Source organism: Anneissia japonica, unplaced genomic scaffold (genome assembly GCF_011630105.1).
Source record: "Anneissia japonica isolate Jap-2015-1 unplaced genomic scaffold, ASM1163010v1 scaffold1889_len2455224_cov183, whole genome shotgun sequence".
Lineage (NCBI taxonomy): Eukaryota > Metazoa > Echinodermata > Crinoidea > Comatulida > Comatulidae > Anneissia > Anneissia japonica.
In genome coordinates, this window is record NW_022752980.1 from 1,715,676 (window position 1) to 1,720,760 (window position 5,085).

Sequence of the window (5,085 nt, forward strand, 5' to 3'; positions counted from 1 at the left end):
GATGTGTATAAGAGACAGGGCTTATATGAGGCTTAAATATGAGCACTGTTATTATTTATATATTTGTGTATATTCATGTACAGTATTTGCCATAATGTCATTTCGCCTCCGGTAATTAATATAGAAATAAAATCTATGCATTTCGTTTTTTTAAGACTTGCTTTAATATAATGAATGGCCTATACATATAGGCCTAGGCCTTCGAATACGGTACATATACATACAAGTATTGATATTCGAGCGAACTCTCTTTTTTTCGTTTATCTATTTGTTTATACATTTGAATATACGGTACTGTATACAGAATGATTGATCTTGACAAAGACAGAAGCATATTCCTAGTTCGTAGATCATCGTAACATAGCGCCATGCACAACACTTACCTATTGTAGGACGGACATGACCGATTCAATGACATCAGTTTCTTATGACTCCAAACAATTCGATAACGAATCGATAAACCTTCTACCAAAATTCAGGCAAATAGTACCTCCATTTTTCAATGTTGTTTTAAGTATAATCCCTGTTGCTATCTCCTATTCATCTACTACACGTAATGTTGACCAAAAAATAATGCGTTTTGGCGGCTTCCTTCGACTTTGTAAGTCGGATGGTTTGTCAGTCGATACAATCCGTTCGAACCACATTCGGCCTCACACCGATCCCAAAAATATCATGAGCATGACACTGCTTATAAATTCATCACCGGCCGCCGGGGCTGATTAGTGAATAATTCACACGGCTAGCTACCAACGTTATCCTGCTGAAAACAATCTACTAACCAAAATAAGATGCACTATGCATCGATCCACTAGATTGCTATCAATAGATGATTTAAGAAGACCTTATGCTGTCTACTAAGGTACAGTACTTTGTATTTGGAGCTGTCACTAAGCATCGTGACGTCACGACCAATACGATAACGCTGTTTTAATTTGTGCGCTTAAACAATGAAGTTGGTAAAGCGAATCGGTATATTGTTGTACAACAATATCAGTGGTAGCGAGCCATCTTTTTATTTGATGCGCAATACTGTATAGAATATATACCAATAATTATCATCATCAGTTTATCCATGGAGCTATGGTTTGTCTTTTCACGTTTCTTCCGCCGAGAGTTCACACACGCATCCATCGTCTCATGCTTTAGGCCTATGCATTTGGTGTTGAATTTACCGACATGAATGCGACTATTCGTGACAATGGACCATTTGTTTTACCATTTACACCACTGGCCATTCACCCCATTATATAGGCCTAACGACACTAAGCAGAAAAAATAATACATAAAAAAAAGAAAAAAAAGAAAAAAAAATACAAAACCACACAAGGTATGGTTTTACAGATAACGCCTATAAAATGAAACATGTTGCATGGTTTGGTTTCCAGGGTTCAAATCAGAAGCAAATCATTCACATACCACCACCAGGTGGCGAATCCAGGATATTTTGCCGGGGTGGCAGAAGTGCAATCAATGGCCTATTATCTGAGGGGCGGGATCATGGTTCGATGGGGGCGGGTTGGGATGTTCACTAATGCCGGGGATATCCCCTCTGGAGACTCCGGATTTTTTTCCATTGTAATAGGCCTATATTATCAAAATGATTTCACGCTTGGTTAGAGATTTTTCTGGCCGTTGGGCTTTGGGGTGGGTGTGAAACAAACGCCCCTTTTCCACCCTTGGTTCTCCAGGATTTGAGAGGCAAGCGTTAATGAAGTTTCTGGCGCATAAAAAAAAAGTTGTTTGAATGAAGTGGGTCATAAACTCAGGATCTCTAAAGCTCATAGTTGCCAACTTATACGGATTGACCGTGAGACTCACGGATAATTTATCATTTACCAGTTTTACTACGGATGAACAAAAACTCACGGATTTCAAGGTTACTCACGGAACAAGATTTTTAAACTAATAAACACTGATTTACGAATTGCATATACAGTAATATGCAATAAATAAATCATTTGCCATTCGTCTGTAGTGTTTATAGTGTTGTAAAGAGTAACCCGAGCACAGTACGCTCGACGTTACTAAATCGTAAACAAACGACGCCCTTTACGCCCGCTACCGTCAGTTCCGTCTTTTTTTTTTTTTTATCTGTTTTTCCGTTTTATCGTCTAACGCTCACATGGAGCGTAGTTGGATCCATCGGCTGACGGTCGTACGACCGCCGTACGACGCACTGAGTGAGTACCTAGCTTTAAGCATAGAGAAATGCATTACAGGCTCGAATGCCAATGCAATGTTACTAGCTGGAACATGGTACTCCCACAAAGTAGCTGAGGAGAATGTGTTCTATTAGTTTCTGATCCAATGATCCATGGTATGTATGTGCAGCACATAACCGGACATTATAACTATTATTAGTCCTATTACATGCGTTTTCTTGTCCCCAAGTCAACTTGGCCCCATGTCATCTCAGCCCAAAGTCAACTGGGCCCCAACTTAACTCGGCCCTGAGTCAACTCGACTCCCATGAATCTTAAGCCTGGTTTTCATAAAAAAAAAAAAACGTTACACGCTATCAGTGGCGACAGCTTTCAACGATACTGATTGGTTGGTATCGTATACTGTACCCAGTGTAACGATTGCAGTGAAGATGTTTGTACCGACAGTGTAGCGATTTTATGGAAACTTTGCTTTGCAGTACCTTTACAAGATTACAAGCCCATGAAGAGTTAGGCCTATGATCATGGAAAGATTAAGTCTTAATATTATAGACTACGTATGCAAACTAAAAAAATGAAACTCATTTCTCATAGGTTCACAAATGTTATGAGCTGTTTGTTGATTTACATGGACTCCTTTCGCACCAGAGGGCACATCGTCGCCGAGATGCTCATTCGTCGTAAACGACGAGAGACGCCATACATACATGATTTATATCAATACTGAAAGTAATATGGAATATCACCTCCTTGGATATAGGCCTATATCGATTGGTATCATAAACAATGTCTACTATTAGCTGTTGGCTTAATACAAAAGATGTCTGTACGTCATACATTATGCGGAGTATAGATTTTACATTGTTTAATTTATTGGCCCGTTTAAATCACATTTGAAACCAAGTGACGTAATGTTATAACTCAAAACAGTGCTATCGATACTGAAGTAACATAAATGAGAGAGTCGAAGATGCATTAGGTAATGTAATCATACGGCATAGGTTACACCGTACATCACCAAACACAAAACTGTAGGAGCAGTAGGCCTATATTGGAAAAGGGTATTATCTTGGATGACTCAACAGTGGGTCAAACCATGGAGGAATAAATTTTATTCCTCCATGGTCAAACACAGGATAGACTAATATCAACTGACGTTCAAGAAAATTCAGATTAAGGCAAAAAAAAATACACAATAGAAAATAATTAAATTGCTGTAAAATAAGAACATTAAATTTGCCTTAAAACATATTAGAAAACACGACGAGATCTTTTAGGGGAAATTCGGACTTGAAAAGGAATAGGCCTATAATATGATTTTTGGATCTTATAGAAGAAGCAAATAAAATAAATATGTTGGTGTATGGGTACATGGGTTTATGAATATACGAACTAGAGCTGTTCCACTACGAATGTGCAAAATAGTTTCATTATCTTTTTAAAAATTATATTCTTCGAGATCTTGTCTTGTCGTTTGAATAAGGGCGTATCACATTTATCTCTTTTTCATGTGTGTGAGTTTCTAGTGATGTCCGCATATAGGCATATAGATAGAGTGAAATGAATTTTCTCAATCGGAGTCAAATTCCCAACAAAAGTCCCAATGGCCCAGTTGATTAGGACGTCTGTATATATAACAAAATCACAAGTTGGTAAATTATTCCACACTCTAATAAACATCAAGAGGTTTTGTGTGTGTTTTAGTACGAGAAGTATGTGTGGATTTATTTAAAAAAAAAAACTCTCTTTGGGAAACCCAATATTTTAACCTATCCTTGTCTTCATCTAGGCTGACGATGATAAAGGAATAGAATCCGAAATGTTTTTGAAGTCCACACATATTGTATTAATATCTTTCCACACACCCGGCAACACAAATGCATAATGTATAAAACATACATTTTAAACGTTAAAGAAGAGGTATCTGCGAATGAAAAAAAGTTTCACCAACTGGGATTCGAACCCACCTTCTTTGTCTAGGCAGACGCCTTAACCAAAAGCATTGGTGCTTCGTTTGAATTCAAATAAGATTAAAACAACTAAAGCACTCTTGCACATGCGCAGTTGGACAGAACTAGTCTTTGATGCATCGCAAATAACAGTGTTCGTTATCTCTTTATTATGCCTATTAGATATGTACTTATTAATACAATTAATGATGACCTGTTTCTTTTATGATCCTCTCTTGTCGCCTTAACTGCTTAAGATAAGGGCGTATGGATGTCTGTCAAGCGTGAGTGTTAAGAAAACTAATGGTTCTGGTTCTGATGGGTAAAACACTCCCTGGCAACGGCGCCGGAAAAAGTGGGGGAGGGGGTGCAAAGCTTCCCGGAAGCTATAGATATTTGAAAAAGTTTGGTGAATTTTATTAGTTATTTTATAGGCTACTGTAATATGACTTCATAATTGTTGTAATTTCCAGTATTGGATCCAGGAATTCGAAATAGAGGGGGCTCGGTGGCGGGCTGTACTACCTCAGCTTCACTCCTTGGTTCTGAGGTAAGAAAATTTGTGATTATGGCACCTCCAGATGGCCGGAAAATGCACTTCCAGACATAAAATTTGAATATAATTTTCTTTAATATATCGCAATTTTTTTATTGGACAATTTACCGTAACCGTTAAGGAGACTTTATTCCAAAAATAATTCTTAAATGTTCTAAAATTAACTTGGCACAAAAAAAAAATCATATAATTAGGCTCCTAGAAACCTTTTTGTCTTCCAAAATAATTTTTAAATTTGCTGGAGAGACAGGACATTCAAGTTTGTAACTGAACGATCTAGGTTTGGTAGATTCCTTTAATGCTTCTATTAGACCATAATACTCAATAGTTATTTTATAGACACCAAGCTACTGTAATATGACTTATAGAGAATATGTAATAGAGGGGAGTCCAGGGGGATAATGGTCTCTTATAC

At 37.5% G+C, this 5,085-nt stretch overlaps 1 protein-coding gene across 2 annotated transcripts in view; it reads right to left on the bottom strand.

Annotated features, from left to right (window-relative positions):
* The window catches only part of LOC117122525 (sodium/calcium exchanger 2-like), an 81,726-nt gene extending 80,854 nt beyond the window's left edge, over nt 1–872 (bottom strand). For both annotated transcript variants that reach the window (XM_033268113.1, XM_033268112.1), the window contains exon 1: nt 384–872. The gene's annotated coding sequence lies outside the window, so the exon portion shown is untranslated. The remainder of the gene's footprint in view (nt 1–383) is intronic.
* Nucleotides 873–5,085: the final 4,213 nt, after the last annotated feature.